Source organism: Tympanuchus pallidicinctus, unplaced genomic scaffold (genome assembly GCF_026119805.1).
Source record: "Tympanuchus pallidicinctus isolate F22 unplaced genomic scaffold, pur_lepc_1.0 scaffold3, whole genome shotgun sequence".
In the NCBI taxonomy this organism is placed as follows: Eukaryota; Metazoa; Chordata; class Aves; order Galliformes; family Phasianidae; genus Tympanuchus; species Tympanuchus pallidicinctus.
The window spans coordinates 65,714,258-65,734,366 of NW_026294747.1; the positions used below are offsets into that span (position 1 = coordinate 65,714,258).

General features: G+C 44.8%; 1 protein-coding gene across 13 annotated transcripts in view; it reads right to left on the minus strand.

The window, feature by feature from the left end:
- The window catches only part of KMT2C (lysine methyltransferase 2C), a 187,043-nt gene that overhangs the window by 165,363 nt on the left and 1,571 nt on the right, over window positions 1-20,109 (minus strand). Inside the window, exon 1 of one of the 13 annotated variants that reach the window (XM_052692584.1) lies at window positions 4,467-4,775. The exons of the other annotated variants lie outside the window; for them this stretch is intronic. The gene's annotated coding sequence lies outside the window, so the exon portion shown is untranslated. Of the gene's footprint in view, window positions 1-4,466; window positions 4,776-20,109 lie in introns of those variants that run through there. 13 annotated transcript variants of the gene reach the window in all.

Sequence of the window (20,109 nt, forward strand, 5' to 3'; positions counted from 1 at the left end):
TTGACCACTGTCAGTATCTTCCTGTTTAACTCATCCATGCCTTCTTTCTCAGTGGTGTTTGACAACCACCCGACCCACAGAGCACAAGAGGACTGAAGTACAGCTCCAACCTTTAGTCCTCCTCCTGGTTCCAGATACTCAGTCCTTACAGCCCTTCCCTCCCATGCTCCCTGTTTTGCCAATAGTTTCATTGTTTCACACAGTTTCCCAAGTGTTGAAGAAGCTTTCAAATTCTGTCAAATTTGAGATCCTTCCAAGTAATTTGATTCAAAGAAGGCAGATTTCTTTGGATTTGTGAGCATAAATCAGAATTCCACACGAGGTTTTCTGAATTCTGGGACAAAACATTGCTCTCATTCCACTTGGCACAATCCCACCTCAAACTGATCCCATACAGAATGATTACTCCAGAGCTGCCCACTGCAGAGTTTGCTGTGTTTTCTCTGTGGCATCCGATATTAGGCACCACCAGGGACAACAGGATAACTCAGACCTGAAGCTGAAGCAGAAGCCTAACTATAGAACATGCTGTAATAAGCTGCTCTCACATGCAGTTCTTGCTAACAGTCCTACAAAAGCCTGCTGTCTGCAGTTGGGGCACAGAAATTAACAATAAGGACAATGGAAAGGGAGACCTGGAGTAACGAGAGTGTGGAAGTGCTTGTGTTCAGGGTGAATGTACCCACTTCCATCTAAAAGAAAGCAATGCTGAAACTGAATTCCACCCAAGAACTGTGAGTTCTGATGAAAAAAAATGAACACAATGCAGAATGTCTCTAAATCACAGAAAGACCTGGCCAGAAGGGACCTCAAGGATCACAAAGCCCCAATCTCCAATCCCCTGCCACACGCAGGGCCACCAACCTCCACGTTTAACACTAGACCAAGTGCCCAGGGCCTCATCCAACCTGGCCTTGAACACCTCCAGGGACGGAGCATCCACAATCTCTCTGGGCAGCTGTTCCAGCACCTCACCACTCTCTCTGTGATGTATTTATTCATTGACACTTGGGCATTGCACCTCAGCTTTGGGATGAAAATAAATCCTAGCAAGACAAAATATAAAAACTCTACCATAATGCTTTGCTGCCCATTCTGATAAGTATTAATCATCTAGAGTGTTCAATATTTGGAAAGCAATCTCTGACATTCCCTCTGTTAAAGACTCATTTGTTTGCTGAGTGCATTCCATATCAGATGACCAAATCCCAAGATGTGAACACCCCCAGATGTTCATCTATCCTCAATACAATCTCCCTACTGCACCTCTTCCTCTGCTGAATTCCTCCGACACGTATTTCCCAGTCCATCTAAGCTATCCAAGGGCACAGAGCCAAGACCCAGTGAGCACCACAAGCCACAGGCAGATGTTGGATATCTGTGTCATCACAACCCAGGATATTGCCCATGAACCAGAAGATGCCAAAAGGATTTTACAGAGGAATCACAAAATCATGGAATGGCTTGGGTTGGAAGGGACCTCAAAGATTATCAAACTCTAACCTCCCTGTTGCAGGCAGGGCCACCAACCAAGACCCCAGGAGAACCAAGACCCCAAGAGAACCAAGACCCCAAGAGAACCAAGACCCCAGGAGAACCAAGACCCCAGGAGAACCAAGACCCCAGGAGAACCAAGACCCCAGGAGAAAACTAGCTGAGGGCCACTGAGAACTCTTCTTTAATGCTTCTCTTTTGGAACACATTACATATTAAAGTTTCCAGAAGCTTCAGTAATTACAGATTGGAAGAATACAAATACAACAGAAAGTATTTCTTTCAGCTCTTAAAGTGTTCAGTGTGCTTCAGACAGCACTCCAGAGCCCGATTCCCTTCATCCTGGGCTGAGCATTATACTGAATTGCATACCAAGCACATGCTGCCCTGCACAATGTTTTCCATCTGCACATAAAGAAGAGAGGCACAGTTGCAGTCATAAGAACTGAGCCTGGTGATGATAACAGAATATTTCTGACATTATTTTAAGGAGCTGACTATGTTTCAGGCTGGAAATGCAGGTGCCAAATGGCCCTTAGAACAAAATCAGAAATGAATACATGGCTTGCTTTCACTTTTGCTCAGCTGTTCACCTTTAAGAGATCACTTTCGGGCTACTCCAATGAACAGTCACACAAAGAAAGCTCAGGTGATACAACTCATTTCTATGGGCAAAACATGTAAGAGACAGCGATGTCCCTCCCCTTCCCACCCCCCAAAAAAAACCTTTCAAAGAGCAGCTTTGCTAAAACTCTGTCTGAGGGAAAAAGGGAAAAAAGGATATAAGTCATCCGAGCAGAGAGCCTGACAAAACAGTGGAATAATGACACCCAAATTAATGATCCCTACCAACAAACAAACAAACACAATGATCTGGATGTCACATAGGCAGAACACTTGCACAGAACAAATGCAATGCAAGAGAAGAAGAGCCATAAAACAGCTTGCAAAGACCCGCAAGCGGGGGAAGCAATTAAGTACAGATACTCAAGCTCCAAACATATTACTAAGTGAAAGGATATCTACAATAAGGCAGTAAAGGAAGTGTACACCAAATACTTCTGAATTAAACGTAGAGTGGTCATTAGCAAAATTAACAGCCAGCACAGACGCAGCTCATCTCATCAGCACGAGTATCTTTTCTACTCTCCCTGTTGTCTTGCCAATAATCAGATAAAATATTTGCAGCCAAAATAATCTGAAAGCTGCAGCATTCTCCATAGCAAGTGTGTTTGGCTGTGTAGGAATACCAAACCCAGCCTAGTGCCATCACAACGATGCACAGAAAAACTTGGATCTGAGCTACAGCTGAGCAGCATCGCTTACTTCGACACATGGTATTTTATATAAGCAGAGGCTGGATGTGGCTCTGGGCAGCCTGGTCTGGTGGTTGGCAACCCTGCACAAAGCAGGGGGGTTGAAAGTAGATGATCATTGTGGTCCTTTTCAATCCAGGCCATTCTGTGAGTCTATGATCTCCACACGTGCTTCCGTTTTGTGATGGGAATACAGACCTGTGACAGCTTCTCTTCTTCAGAGGAAAAAGGAATGAAGTCACTTTCATACTTAATCTTCAGTTCCTTTAAGAACTGGAACTACACCAAACAGTGCTCTTCTGGAGAATGGTAAGGCTCATTTTTCAATTATGTAACGAAACTGGTTACAGTATTAACTAATGACTTGCTGGTGGGTACCCAATACTTTGTATCAGAATCGTACCCACGATTGAAAACAGCTTCTTAGGAGAAAGAAAAAAAAAAAAAGCCAAAATCCAACCCACACAAATAACTGCTCACAGCCTCCAAGTAGAACCACATTTGTTTTGAAAATCAGCCTGCTACTAAGTATTCTCACTGGGAAAAGGGGCCATCACGCTCCTCCGTCCTTATCAAAAGACAGAAACAAAATACTTTCCCTTCCCAGATGGCACAAGTTTGCCAAAGCAATGGTTACATAATCCTGGCTGTGCCTCAGACCCATTCGCTCACTTCTCCCACGGCAGCCAGCGCGGCACAACGCTCCGCACATCCATTTTGTGCGGGGAGCGCCGCGGGGCGAAGCCGCGGGGTTGGGGTTTGTGTCCCAACGAAGGCAGCTGGGAAAGCCATGCCAACAGCCCAGAGGAACGCTTGGGAATGAGGCGGGCTGAGATGGCACTCAGCTCACAACTAGAACGTATGGAGTGCTGCGAAATAGCGGGGAGAGATTAATCCCATCGCTCTGCAATTCGCAGCAGGAAATGAAACTGCTAAAAAAAAAGAAGAAAAAAAAAAAGGAAAAAGAATAAGAAAGAGTTGTGCTACAGCTAACCAAATAAAGTCACGAATCTCAAGGAATACCTGTGTGTACACGCACACGTGTGGGTATGGGTGTGAACAGGCACCCGGAGCCAATGGCCGGGACCAGCCCTGGGCTTTCTGTTGTTGTTTCCCCTCGCTCTCCCCACCCTCCTCTATTTTTATGGCTAGGGACAATCAGTTGGACGCGGAACTTGGCCGGGCTGAGCGCCGGGCTGAGCGCCGGGCTGAGCGCCGGGCTGAGCGCCGGGCTGAGCGCCGGGCTGAGCGCCGGGCTGAGCGCCGGGCTGAGCGCCGGGCTGAGCGCCGGGCTGAGCGCCGGGCTGAGCGCCGGGCTGAGCGCCGGGCTGAGCGCCGGGCTGAGCGCCGGGCTGAGCGCCGGGCTGAGCGCCGGGCTGAGCGCCGGGCTGAGCGCCGGGCTGAGCGCCGGGCTGAGCGCCGGGCTGAGCGCCGGGCTGAGCGCCGGGCTGAGCGCCGGGCTGAGCGCCGGGCTGAGCGCCGGGCTGAGCGCCGGGCTGAGCGCCGGGCTGAGCGCCGGGCTGAGCGCCGGGCGGCGGCGTCCCCCCGCCCCCCCCGTGTGCCACCCCCGGCACTACGGATCGCCATATATAGCGCGGCGCCTCCTGTCACATTTTGCCCTTTAATACAAAGAAGTTAGCCGCCAGCCGCACTCACCCTCAGCGAATCGGTTGTACGCAACATAACCCGGCCCTCCGGAACCGCTCACAAATCCCCTTCGGAAAATGGAGGGGCTGGCATCAGTGCCCACGCGTACGATCCGGAGGAAAGCGAAGTTCTTTACATGGTGCCCTCCGCCGAGCGCTCAGCACTCCCGCGGATCAGCCATATTCCCCCCGGCTCGGCGCTGCCCCAGAGGCTGCGGGTGCGGCTCCGCAGGGCGGCCCTACGCGCTGCCCATGGCGGCGGCGAGCCGCGAGAGAGCCGATGGCCTCGGAACTTCGGCTCTGGGATCCTCCCCGAACCAGGCTGGAGCCGGAGGAGGAGGAGGGGAGAGGAGGAGGGGGAGGGGAGCGGAGGAGAAGGGGTGGGGAGAAAAGGGAGGAGGGGAGGAAAGAAAAAAAAAAAAAAAAAAAAAAGCGGAGGGGAAGAAAAAAAAAAAAAAAAAAAAAAAAGCCGAGCTAGAGAAAGTAGATCCGACGCAGCCGGGCGCCGCCAAAGCGCGGCCCGGACTCACCCACAGGAGCGGGGCTGTGCGAGCGAGGCGCGGCGCAGAGCGGCGGAGCGCCCCCGGCGGAGGCCCGCAGCTCCCGCCCGGCCCGCAGCACGGCCGCAGGGCTGAGCGCGGCGCGGACGCTCGGGGCGGGACGCGCTGCCCGAGGCCGCTCTCGGGGAGCGGCGGAGCGCGGGTCCGACAGGCGGCCCGCGGCCCCCCGTGCTGCGGGGGTGCGGTGAATCGGCGCTGCCCCGTTCGCTTCTCTTTCCCTTCCCCCACCGACCTGGCGTTCCCATTGAACAAAGCGGCACCGAAAAGTTAGACACGTCCCGCGGGATCCCGCTGCGGGCACGGCACGGCCGCTCGGGGCCGTTCGAGGAGAAGTGTGGTTTCGGCGTTCCACGTTAAGGTGGCTTTTATTTTTCTTCCCCTTTCAACGTTTGTCTGACTTTTCCATCCTTCTCCCAGCCCGGCCTGAAAGCAGATAAGGACTCGAGCATGAGGAGCGTCCGGCTGCAGCCGGCCCTTCCTAACCCTGCTCACGGCCCTGCCATCTTTTTTCTTCTGCAGACACTGGAGGAAAACGAGTCAAGAAATTGTTACACAGCTCTCTGTTCCACAGCCACAGAAAGCCATGGATCTGCCAATTCCAGCTGTGCCTCCCTTGCCTTTGTTCAGCTTCTCCCACACCCGAGGGGAGCGGCTGTTGGGTGCTGCTTTGCTTGTGCCACCCTCCTGAAGTTTTGGGATGGGTTGGTGAAACAGCGGCCATCTGCGGGACGTGGGCTGACGTGCTGCTAACAGCACTCGGACCTATCTGAGCAACTGAAAACAACGCTGAGCTGTGCCTAGTTTTTAACTGACCTGAGTTGTTTTGGTTTTGATCACATTAGCAACTCAGAGACCATTTCACCTCTGAAGGAAACCACCCCAGCACCAGGAGCTCCTTCCCCCACCCGGCGCTGTCTATCTGCATTCCCAATGGGAACGCTCTCCAGGGCCTACAGGAAAGTTTTATCAAACCAATTCACCAGAGATTAAGATAAACGTTTTTAAAAGGAAAGCACTCACACGAAAAACCACCTCCATGTGTTTGCACTAACACAAGTAACTATTGTCTAAGAGCCACTGAGCCATGTTTGTACACGGCATCGTACCCAGCTGCAAAGAGCTATCGAGCTGCCCCTATCAGCACATCTCCACGCACTGCCACTCTGCAGGGAGAAGGTTAAGTGTCAGTCTGTTGGTGGGGATCCAGAGCAGAGCCACGAAAATGATTAGGGGACCTATGAAGACAGGCTGAGGGAGAAAAGAAGGCTGCAAAGTGACCTCATTGCAGCATTTTAATACCCAAAGGGAGCCTACAAACAGGGGGGAATCTACTCTTTGAAAGGGTAGACAACTGCAGGACAAGGGGAAATGGTTTTAAGTTGAGGGTGGAAAGATTTAGGTTGGATGTCAGGGGGAAATTCTTTACTATGAGAGATGGTGAGGTGCTGGAACAGCTGCCTAGAGAGGTTGTGGATGCCCCGTCCCTGGAGGTGTTCAAGGCCAGGTTGGATGGGGCCTGGGGCAGCCTGGTCTGGTATTGAATGGGGAGGTTGGTGGCCCTGCGTGTGGCAGGGGGTTGGAGATTCATGATCCTTGAGGTCCCTTCCAACCCTGGCCATTCTGTGATTTAGAGGCACAAATGCAGTGCTCACCTCCCCACTGCCACTGCCCCAGATTCACATGCAGAGCTGTTCGAGCTGCTGTACCTTACATCTAGAGGCATTTTCCAACATGTTATGGGCTAAAAACGCACATGTTTTAACACACCAGCTAATGGTAAGGCTGCCTGACAAGTTAAAGTACGTTAGCACAAACAAGGTGAGACGCAATTTAATAAGAGATGGTTAAAATAATAACAACAAATTACACTCGGGACTTTTCCCCAGTGTTCTGCAGCCCAAGATGCTGGCTAACAGGAATGAAGTCACGTTAGCTGGCCTTGCTCTTTCTGAGAGCTCCAAACACAAAGCTGCAGTTTCTCTTATATTAAAGATGTGAGATTTAATTCATTCTCAGAACAAAACAGTCATTTTTTCCACTGCAACAGAACAGACACGACCCTACCCCAGCCGTGCTGACTGCGTACTACCAGGCCAAACAACCTGCCTTCAATAGGACCACACAACAAGCTACAGAACAACGTGGGTTTGGGTTTCCCATCTGGCAGCACTTCTAACTGAAGCTGATCCCATCCCGTGCCCCTTCACTCAGCCTCCAACCCGCACCGGCTCAGCTGTGCGCTGGGTCACACCAGGAGCCAGGTGACAGATCAGTGCGGCCGTGGGCAGGAAGCAACAGGGCAGGACGCTGGGAAAAGGCAAAGCAATTCTGTCTGCATCAATTCCCTGCCCTGATTCACACGTCTCCACAGGCGTGTGTCACTGTGATGGCAAGGCTGAAACTGTTTCAGCCAACACTTCTGCCAAGAAAATGTACATGGAAAAATGGGATCAGTCATCTCTCCAAAGACAGACTTTTTTTTTTTTTTTTTAAGGAACAGAAGCTATGGATTTAATGATTAAGATAAAAACTTATGTCTATACATATGTCAGGCTGTTTTCTTCCAAACTCAAACTGATTAGCTGAGGATGCAACTCCCTAGAGTTAATCAAGACATATTTAGCAGGCATGTCTTACCTGTTTATTATAGGCCCTACTTACAATGTCTAACTTTTGGGGAATGATATTTCACAGCAACTAGGAGAAATTCACACACCATATCAGGTCCCACATCCAATATATTCCCACCTAAATTTCAAATCCAGTAGGAGAAAGGGAGATGGGCCCCACAACAGTTTTTATTTGGTTACAACAGCTAGGTCACACATCTCATTTGGTAGCTCCCTGACTTGGGGAGACAATGATGAATAGATTAAGGAACACAAAAACGTGGTCGTCTTAAATAAAATTCTGCTGCTGCTGCCCTGCTGTTTCTAGATCTGACATCAATGGGTTTCTAGCAGTAATACAATAAAATCGTAATAACGCCTTGAGATTAAGCCATAAGTTGAGCTAGAAAAAGACAACAAGCAGAAAAGGAAACTCAAATATTTTCCTCAGCACAGCAGTTCTACTGGAAGCTAAAGGCCAGTTACCTCCTAGCACCATTTTATACCTTCGTGCTACAAACCAACTTGAACCAACCTCTCCCATGAGTACAGTCTACCTGCTTCCACTTTTCAAACAAAGCACAGATTAGACAGTAGTCTGTTTGTTGGGGTTTTTTTTACTGCATTTGAAGGGTTTTCAAAGTTCTCAGTTTCTAATATGTACTAAGGCAGACCGAATGGAGATAGATTTCTATCTATTTACCCATTTCTAAAGGGTAAAAAAGTGGGCAGGCAGAGGTGCTAAGCTATATTCTTTCCTCTTCCCTACTCCATCTTCTCATGAGCACCAACCAGGCCATACCTCACCTAAACCAAGTAAACAGCACTATATACTGTCCAGGAACACGTGTCGTGTTAACTACAGTCAACCATAACACATTATTATATATTTGATTTGATTTAAAGCCATTATATCTAAGATGTCATATAAAATTTGAATGGTAACACAGGTTAGGTAATTGAAATTTCTAAATAGAAAGCATCAAATTCAGTCTGTCCTTAGGGCTTTGACAGACAAGTTTTGACAGATACTGCTGAGAAGGCTCAAGGTGTTTTTCTCCTGCTGCCCTCCTGTGCTTCAGCCAAAGGTCCCTACTTCTGCAGCAACGACAGTAGAACAGCACGCAGTGCACAGCTACAGCACACAACAGATGTGAATGTGAGGGAAGAACAGAACAGTAAGTGCACCCTTCCACCTCTATGGTCAATGCCTTCCAAAAGAGTATCAGCATTATACAGCTCAACGTAGCTTGAGCTCATCAAGTATCACTGGATCTTGTCCACAAGTAAATAGTGATTTCAATGGATAAGCAGACTAGATCAGGTCAAAAGCATCTCTGAAGAACTATCTGAAATAAAAATACAAGTCTTCAAATCTCATAACACCTCCAGAAATCTCAAATTTCCTTACTTGCTTCTTCTCTTTCCTCTCAGAACTCTGCTACCTGTGATTGAAGTAGCACATCATGTGGTGCTTTCTCATAGAACCAGTGCAGAAGAAACACAAATGTTGTGATGTGTGCCATTGCACATCACTACAAAGTGCTGTATGGCCAAATTCTGCTTCTGATTGAAATCATAATGCAGTACTGCTTACTGGAAACAAAAATAAAGGTGTGAGCAAATGAGTTTGGAAAGAACTGAAAATCGATACAGACAAACAGAGCACAAGTTGAAAAGAAAACACAAAAAGAGGTGGAGAAGAAGCTATATCTAAACAGGCACAGGCTATGAGTCAGAAAATGGCTCACTGCTGGTAACATGAGTTGTTAATTTCTAGCACAAGCAGGACAAAACTGTACGCCAGAACACAAAATGTGACAAACTCTTTAGTCAAAATAGCCTTCCCCTCTTCTACCACATACTTTTCCAAATGCGCTTTAAGAAGGAAATCTGGATGTCAGGTGACACTGTTTGTAAAAACCTGTTGGGAAGCAATCATTTATCTACTGCGTGGGGGATCATGGATTAAGAAATAAGGCAACTCTCAGCTGACAGAATAGGAAATACAGAAAATTAAACAGATACAGTGAACTACTTTCAAGAAATAATACATGAAAACATCTCTAAAATAAAGGTTATTACACGTAGCTGTGTAAAAGCAACTGGTATGACAGAAATAATGGGCAGGACCATTAGAAGAGGTGGATGTAGAACTGGATTACAGGGTAACTCAGGCTAGAAAAGACCTCTGGAGGTCATCTCACCCAACCTCCTGCTCAAAGCAGGTCAAACACTGTCAGCTACTAAAGTGGACTGCAAATACTTCTGAAGTTCAATTAGTTGTTTACATAGCTCTGTGATTACACACAGTGCTACAACATGGTGGTGGGACCTCATCAGAAATAACTTATGCCCCAACCAGAGCAAGTTCAGCCAGCAGCCATCAGGACATTCAGGTGATGTTCAGATGGCCAACATCACATGCACAACTCTCGGTCTTGGGTTGCCCATTAGGCTCCAAACAGGGCCTGCTCAGACCTTCCTCAGCCCTGCTGCACTGCCTTTCAGAGGCATCTACTTCTCTCTTCTAACCAAGCACACAGACTTCAGCAGAATTCAAGTACACTTCCTACCATGCATTAGTAAGCGCCTTTAGGATAGTAAAATAAATATCACTGTTCTTTTCAACTCTTGAAAGGAAACAGCTAGAAAGCAGAGCAGCACAATGCTGCTGAATAAGAAACTGAGGTGGCATGACTATAGGAGCTAGAATTCCGCCTCTGCCCTGTCCCCAAGGCCCATTACTAATAGCTGCAGTGGAATACACTGCTGCACCACGTGACAGGGTCACATCCACACAGCTGCCTATTCCCCAAGTTCAGTTTAGGCTACAGCTCAAAAAACCAAAACGACTCCATCTAACAGCCCTTACAGTCACAGACAAGAACAGAGAACAAAAATCTATCACCATATTTTTTCAAAATTCTGATAAACGTGGAAAACTGCATCATGGAAGATAAAGCCTGAGCTTCAACTCAGCGTGTTTGTATACGTTCAAGACAGTTATGGTTTGACTTTTTTAAAGTGTGGGCAAGTTAAGTAAGTGTGGACAAGAAATACTTGCATATTACACGAACCTTTGGTCTAAAAAAGCTTCTAAAGCAGCAAGATAACAACTCAAAAAATAGATTATTGAGACCAAGACTGAAGCAAAAAAAAAGGGAAAAAAATAAGACACATTCACTGAAAAAAAAGTGAACTGAAAGTATACTTAAAAGAACATCTATTAACATTGTCAGTAATTTAACCCCTCTCCCAATAACAGCTTTGGTAATGAGCCTTGAGAGCAAGATTCCCTTCTTGTCTGTAAAGCAGGTACACAACCAACAGCACCTTCCCTGTTCCGTGCTACCACTGTACACTTAGCTGAGAAGACCACATGAAAAGTACACAAAATATCTTTACCAACAAACATATTTTAAAAATACTTGATTTTATCTCCAAGCTGTACACAGCACATGACAAAGAATATCTTTCCCTCCATTAGAAAAAAGAGGTTACAGAATAGCCAGCCAGGAGCCAGCCTCATCGCTACTGCTCTATTGAAGACCGTAGGGAAATAATTTCTTTAAATAATCTTCCTTACAGATCACTTATTTCCTGAGTCCCTTCCCCCTCCCTCTCTCCTGCCTCATTTCTGGGCCCAGTTCTCTCCTAAAGGGTTTCTCGAAGACACGGGCAGAAAAATAAATTAGAATTCCCGCTGAATCTGTTTTGCACTTGCCTTTGTATAAATCTCTATCAGAGATGCAAGGTTAATTATGCAAAATATGAACCAGGAAAAATAGTGTGTCAGAAGACTAAAGAAGCAGTGAAAGCCAACGTTTCTCAGAGCCTTATGCCATATACACCCCACCTCCCCTGCTCCCTCTAGATCAATTCTGCTGCGAGCTGTTCTCCCTAAACTTATGTCCCTGTGGGTTAGAGAACATTAACTGTGGCAGTGTTTGCCCAGGAGGCTGGAAGTAAAACTGATGAGAATTTGTCAGTCTCACTGAACTCCTAGAAAAACACCGGTTTTCATTATTCTGGTGAATTAAACACAGTTGGTAACGTTGGCCTTCAGACCAAGTCGCACAGGACAGCCTGCAGCCGCGTGACCAGATTCTCAGCTTCCAAAACAAAGCAGCCACACGTAAACAGAATCCAAAATGGTGCACGGCCCACACAGACTCCTGGCCCTCAGAACTGTTTGGGGAAGTGCTGGCAGCCTGCAACAACCACAGCAATAAGCCAGCAATGGCAGCCAGTGACTGCAAGCTTTCCCTCCCGCCATCCACAGCCACAGCCTATGAAGAACCTGGGCGCTGCAGGGGCCAGGGCACTGCTGCTCATCAGCACAACAAGCACAGCTGAGAATTGAGAATGTAGAAATTGCCAGATTCAAAGAACGGTTCTTTTGTCCTTATTCTCAATTTTATTTCAAAATTCCCCTTTTCAAGCCTTTCTTCACAATGAAAAGCATCTGGTCCATTTCTAAGTCCTACTCGCACGCAGCTCAGTGTGCTGCGGTAAGAAGAAAAAACCAAAACCACCACAATCACACACTTTTATTAGAAGAAGGGGGAAAAAAAGAAGAAAAAAAAAAGAAAACAAACCAAACAAACAGAAGGGGAAAAAGGCAGGAGCAGAAGCAAACAAAACCATAAGCAACAGAGAATGGAACTGGGGAGTGAAGCCCCAAAAGGCCGGGGACAGAAAAAACTGTCCAACCACCCAGAGAAGACGGGAACTTCTTCAGCAGCTAACAGGAGCTTTCAAACCTTTTTGTAACTTGAGGTTAAGAGGAGGCCTTCGTCATCCAAATATTGAATAGAAGCCAAAAGAACTGAACAAACAGCCGCACAATTTTCTGAAAAATTTTGAGGACAAGTGTTTCACAAAGCTGAGGATGCCAGAAGAGCAGCTCTTTCACACTTTGCTCTATTAGGGCCGGCTCCATTTTAAAAATCTAAACGTGTACAGAGATTTGGCTGCAAGTGGTAAAGAGAAACACTCACAGTGCCAAGGAAAGGGAAAAATGAGAGCAGTAGAAGAAGGAGAAAAAAAATTATCTTCAATTAAATGAAAGAAGAAAAGCAAATTTCAACCAACTCTTTGAACTTGTTGCTAGAATCTCTTGAGAATGTGATTTAAAGGAGGACTGGCAGTTATTGTACTGGAATACACATAATGGCAAAGTATTGCAACACAGGGGAAAGATAGGAAATGTACTACGAATACGGGCTGCATAAAAAGCAGCCAGTAATAAGGGTCTGAAACTAAAAAGAATCATATTAGGAATGGAAACAAGGGCATTTTAATGAGTACACAGAACGGCATAAACCGTCAGGGATAAAAATCGGAAGAGATAAAAGCACAGCATGCATTATTACCACTGTGCCATATAAAAGGCACACAAAGTTTCAGAAATATTTTAGAAGTAAGAATAAAGACAAAAAAGTCAGTACATAACATTACTGAAGAACAAACGGATAACAAAACCAAATCAAATGCTGTTCTGTGCGTTTCAGTCTTCATAAAATAGACTTCTTATAGCTAATAGCAAAAATTGATTTTGTTATTAGGCTAAATAATCAGGGGAATTTCAGTCAGCAGGACTAGAAGCAATTCACCCTCTGCTTCAGAAACAAAGAGAATTCATCTCTAAGCCATCAGTGATCGTCTTCGATGACAGCGCCCTAAGACAGGTGGGCAGCATTGAAGTACAGGGCATTTATTTGCAAACCATTTTCAGACAAGGTGGGAGAACATTGCAAGGCAGTCCTTCCTTCGGGGCTGCGTGAAGAAACAGAAGAGCCGTGTATGGCACGTGGCTGAGGCAGGGGTTGTAATAAACATTTTAGAGGACAAGATCTTATTAGAGAATTCTTCTGACCAATGGAAAAGCGGTTCATGTCGGCCAAGTGAAACTGAATAGGATGAGCAAACTTTGTAAAGATAAACCAAGCCAGTCAACATTATGATGCCGTTATCAGTGAAGGTGAATCTTATCCTGAAATACATTAACGGAGGTTAGGCTTAACATAGGAGACAACCTCCTAACAAATAAATGCTTATTATAAAAACTGTTCTCGTTATTGCCTCCGGGAAGTCCTAACTCTGAGCAGTGCAAGCCAAAACTGGCTTAATCCATGGTAAAGAACATTTATTCTGGAAAATTAGTTACTGAAACTGATTGCCTAGGGATGGACTGGAACTGCGTTCAACAAATACTTTGAAAACAATTTGTCAGAAATTGTACCAGCACACAGAAGGATGAGCAAGATCAGCCTGAAGTCTTTTCTGGCCATACAGCTTCATTCATGTATATACAGCACAATACAGGCAATATATACAGGCAATACAGCACAACTAAATAATCATTTTATTTAAAAGAATTCCATTTTGCTTCTGAACTCCACACTTGGGAAAATGCCCAAACAGATCACACTTACCAATGAGGTCACTTACCAATCCAATCTACCAACCTTTAACACAACACAGCTCCTGTCCATGGAGCCACCACATCATTGGGATGCCAAACCTTTGGCCAAGATCACCACATAGCCAAGACTGTCAGCAGCAGACAGGAGGGCCGGTGCTGTTACTACTCAAGCAACCCAGGTCCCACACACCTTGGCATGTTCCAGAAGTCATTTGGGATTAGCTGGGACTTCCAGACACAGCTCTACAAGCTGACAGTGCTTCACAGCAGAGACTGTGCATTTGGACCACTTCTTCACTAACAAACATCCTTTTACTTTACTGTACCATACAAACAATTCAACTGCACGTTTCTGAGGGCAAAAGAAAAAACTGGAATTTATTGTCTGTAGTGATACAGAAGAAGAGAAAAAAGCCCTCAGTTTGAAAGGGAATATCCTGATTTGACAATGTTGATAAACACAGCATTGCAAATTTGTACATATATATTTCTGTTGGAATGGCTACCATAGGATTTGGTACTCATGTGATTTAATACTTCCAAAAAAGATAAAGGAAAGAATACTTTGAAAGGAGCAACATGCAGTGTTATTTTATTATAGTGCTCGCATGTTGAAGTACCTCAGGAAGGAGCTTTCAGAATATCAGAAATTGCTTACTAACATAAAATACTGCGTTTGTAGTATTAATTTAGGGTACTGTAAATACGTAGTTTAGGAATATTTCAGTGGACCAAAGTGATTTAATTGATTGATTTAATCAGACTACATGCGTTTGGGGGCAAGCATGAGGTAGATTAGATTCACCTGTTTAAGTGTTACAAAAAACCCTCTCGATAGCATTTCTGTAAAGGACCAACTAGCACACATAGCATGCCTACAGGTCATGAGAATTCTTACAATCTCCTGTATTGAAGAATTTATTGGAGCCAGCCAAAGGAAAACCACCCACACCCTCCAATTACAGACAGCCCAGGCTTCAGCTTCGCAGCCACTTGAGGCTGGCAGTGTTACCACAGGACATAAGCTCTGTCTCTCTGCACCCTGGCTCCTTTTGCTCTGGCCTCCTCCCTTATGCTATCACAAACACATTTCCTTGCCAGGTTCGTTTCAACCCAGATCAATTTCCAATGCAGTTCACCACATGGCTACACGAATGCCTGGGTCAGCACAAGGGAGAGAACAAACAGCTGGCGGCACAGGACGGGAGCAGAGCTGCTGCTTTTTGCCACCAGAACCAGCTTAAGACTTAGAGTGTTTGGAGAAAATAACCACCTGATGCACTCCATGCACTCACTGCAATAAATATTGTAGATTTTAAGGGCTTTTCCCTACTTTATCCCATTTACCTCGAATGAAAGAAAACACCAGTGCTACTGGAAGAGATTACTGAATGCAGTTCTTCAAGTCAAGAGAACATCCCAGCTGAGAAACTGAGATATGGCAAGAATGGGAATGTTTAGTGCCATGCTTCTAGTACAAAACAGCGTAAAAAAGAAATTAAACACAAGTTATTTCTATAGTAAACCGGATCTGCTACCATAAAACCCTGGTTATCTGTATTTATCCCGACAATAGGAATCATGCAAATTGTATGACTTGATAATCAAATACATTGAACAGAAAAGAGAAAAGCTTTCAATGGTTCTTGAAATTGCCAGTAGCTCAATTTCCCCACTTCCTGGCATTTTAGTGTACATATGATAACATTTGTTAAAATGTTAAACCCACAGCATTAGTGTTTAAATAACATAGGGGTGCAATCCTCTGTGCTAGATAAAGAACATCTATTTTTCCCAAGTTATACATGACCCTGCCGTCCCTCCAACGCTTGCTGTGGGACAGCCAAGCCTACGAGTTAGAAATGTCCATTTCCAATTATCTTGCTAAAGCATGAGGTTAGTAGGAGTTGAACACACTAATAAGGAGAAAAAAAAATAAAGCCCATAAGCAAAGCCAAAAAAACAGTGATTTATTTTTGAAGCTGGGAAAAGTTGCCTCTGTCACCAAATATAGGATGAAATGATGTCTGGTGGGTGGTTGGATAAGAGGGTGGAAAGCAAGAGGTTGGGTTCCCATTCCTACATCTGCAAAGACACTGCTTATGACCAATACATGCCACTGATATTTCCCAAACAGTCACGATGCTTGATCTGTCACGATCCTGTCGTGATTCTGTCTGATAGCTCTTGGGGGTCCTTTCATGAGAAGTACTACAGAAATTCAATGGGTTATCAAACACAAACAGTAACAAACTAACAGCTGGAATGGAAAACTGTCCAAAAAAATCTCAAAGCAATCTCTGTTTGTAAGCATGCTCTGGTTTAAATTGAGAAAACAATAGGAGAAGGCTATTGAAAAATATCTGTGTCCAACAGTGAGCCTAAACTCACCTTTAATACACAACTGAAGACATCAATTCACATTAATCAACATTTAACAACTCTGACAATGCTGCAAAACAATTCTATAAAACCCACTGTCATCTATCACAGACTTCCCACCAGGAACTGCAAATCAAAAGATAAATGCTGACATCGTTTACCAGAAGCTCCTGAGCAAAACAGAACCATGATCCGTTTAAGCCAGGCTCCAATGCAACAGCAACACGTGACAGTATGGCAACTGCTTGGTAACGGAATTCCTCAGGTGAAGGTGGATGTAAAGCAATGGGGGCAGTGGGAGAAGATGGCCATGAGTTGCCCTGGGACCCTACTGCATGTAGCTAACTGCTGTTCCACAACAGACCAGACAGACCTTCCAAGGGCCCACGTCATGTGCTGATAATAAAGCCTTATTCCAACACCTCCCCTCTTCACACTGTGAGATCTAACACACACCTTCTGGCTTTTGGCCCAGGCCTTTTGTTAGATGGTAGGTAAAGGCAGAAGCACAGCCCCCTGTTTGCCTTGGTACTTTAACCCCTATCCATCATACAACAGTTGTACAAAACCTATACATCCAAAGACTTGTCTTTCAATGATAGGTAGCAGTGATTTTCCCCAGCAATGAACATTTTAATTGTTTAAGACAACACAAATTTGACATTTGCAAATGTTACATTTTTAAGCGAGAACAGGGCAGGAAAGTAAAGACAAGCATCACAGGAAAGGTGTGTGATGAATTACAGACACACAACTGAGCTATAAAGCAAAGAGATCCAACACGTTAAGGTTGTTTTGAAATGAGCGTAGGTATCTTTAAATACTGGCCTGCTCTATTGCAAATCCAGCTAAAGTAACGATAAAAGTCCTTAAATAATCATTTCCTGGCAATAACACCATGCTTACGTGTCCTCAAAACTATCTGCACGTATGAAATCTATGGCCTTTGAAATCCTACTGCAGCTTACACTGGACAACACAAGCAAGCAATAAGTACGAGGAAAATAACTCAGAGATACTTAAATTAAACACCAAAGGTTTTCAACTGACAAATTCCAGGCTTTTTGAAATCATTTGCCTATTCTGTTTCAAACTACACACACATTTGCAAAATCTGTAACAGATGAGCAGCCTGACAGATGCCGAATATAACATTTAAAGTGAACTTAGACATGACTTAAAAGGCAAGCAACTTATCACGATTACAATCAGTGAGACTTCTGCTACATTTTTGTTAAGAACAACAACGTTGGTGTCCTTATACCCTGTGTAGATCAGCAAAGCTCTACTACTTACAACAGACTACAAAACACTATTCTGATACGTTCTGACCAACAACCAGCTGCTCATGCAATGACAGCAATCAGAACAGACCACGCACTCTTCCCCTGCAACTTCTTTTCTATCACATTCCTATCATTCAGGTACACAGCATGGAAGTTGAGGAGTAATCATCCAAACACAGGAGCTAATTTTCCAGGATTTCAGACTTTTCAGTTAATGAGATAAGAAGGTCCCTAATTATATCCATTTTCTATGAACAATACCCACAAGATTCAGATTCTTTTTTTTTTTTTGTCTCCTACATCCTTTTCTATCTTCAGCAATGCAACTTCCTTCTGTTGTTTGTTTTTTTGTTTTGTTTTGTTTTCCTTTGGTAAATGCAATCTTGCCACTTAAATTCATTTGAAAGCTGTCATTTCAAAAACATTTTTCTCATTCATCGCTACGATTACGGTTCTTTACGTTCTTCCTTATGAACTATGTCAAGAACCTTGCTCTCAATGCCAAGGCTGTGCAAGGCCTTTTTGAGCTCCAGCTCTTGAATTTGTATCTCAGCTCTATACAGATAGCCTGTTGTCAGAAAGTAAGGAAGAAAATACAAGTGTTTGTCTTGCACTTGAGACAGGAAACAAGTTATCTGCGATAACCCTTCTGGTGACAGTGCTACCTTCCTTTAAATATATCCTGCAAGTCTGATACCTATGAATCATTCAGTGATGCTGAGATAGTCGGGGTACTCAAACTTCTGCACATTCTTTTGCTCACAGCTTTCTCACAGCTCCCTCACGCTTTCTCAGTACCTTCCTTACATTTACATGCCACCTTATCTTCCCATTTAAATTAATAAATTGTTTGTGCAGAAGCAATATTTGCTTATGCATCCATACTGTATGTAGCTTAACAGTGCCCTGGCCTCTAGGCACGATTACAATACAAATAAAAATGAACTGTTCACCCAAGATTAAGTCTCCTGACAATGCTATTCACAAAGCAGGATCCTTCAAATAGTGATGGACAGCCCCTCTAACTCCATGTTCTGCCACCAGTAACTCCAGTACCGGCACCACAACAAAACTGATAGGTTCCCCATCTAAAAGGAACCTCAGTTTCCTAAACATAACTGTGTCCCCAGCACCACTGGAATTATACTGATAACCAGGTAAGATATGGGATAACAGAGATCTGCACAGAGCTTTCCTACTGGAAGAACCCTATCATCCCTTACCACAAGCTTGGCATCTCACAGAAGCAAATTCAAGGCAGTTTTCCATCTGTCCTCTTAAACTCATCAAATTCATGTAAGAACACTGTCTTCAAGGAAGTTAAAAACCAACAAGCAGTATTTTCAGATATAGTATCATTTTTCTAATGGAGGCTCCCATAGCTTAGGAAATACTCTTTTTGGGTTATTCTGTTTCAATGCAGGGCTCTCCGTTTTACCACTACTTAGACTGAACATTCAGTGCAACATTTCCTACAATGGGATTAAGCAGTTGAACAATTTGACTGGCTAACAGTGATTCAGATGTGTGATTACGGCACAGAGAATGGTCTGACATACGTGGTTTTCACGAGGCATGCCAACACAACCAGGAAACACAGAAGTGAAAAGGGAGACAAGCAGCCCTATGAAAAGAAGAGGAATCACTTCTACTTGTTTTACTTCTGCATTCGCTTAGCTGGTTAATCACTATTCTGCAAATAATAAAAGATACGAAATAAAATTATTTTTCCACCAAACTGATACAGCCGAAGACCAATCTCCACATGGTAAAGGGGAGGGGGGGGGGGAATTGCTATTTTAATAAAACTCATTTCAAAAGCATTCAGGGCTGACAGCAGCTGTACCCACATTACACTTTCCATACAGACACAGGACACCAGCCACGCTCACCAGGCAGGCATAGCCACAATGGGAAGAAAAAAGAGTACTGATCAGCTTTAATTTTCCTCACAGCTCAGCTCTGGGTCTGACACAACGCGTGGCCTCACGTTCACATAAGCACATATTCTTACAGGAAAATTTCATTTCCTCCTAAAGCAAGCTGAAAACATCCCCAGAATTCAACCAAAAGGAAGGAGCTGCTTCTTTAGCACCCACTTTTTGCTCAGCCTCGAGTTGGCGTGCAGGGTCTGTCAGTTCTCACAGGTCACACCGCTTTGCTCTTTGTACAGACAGATACGTTTCTGAAGTATTTCCATTTTTCTTCCTAAAACTTTCGCACAAAACCAGACGCTCCCAAGTTTCTCACCTAAGGTTTGGCTCCTACATACGGAAATCAACCCGAAGCGTGAGGAACTAACGATTTCGTGCGCGTTTGGCAATTCCTTTCAGCTCCGGCCATATGAAAATTTGCAGCAGAGGAAAATCCTGCCCTCGGTGCGCGT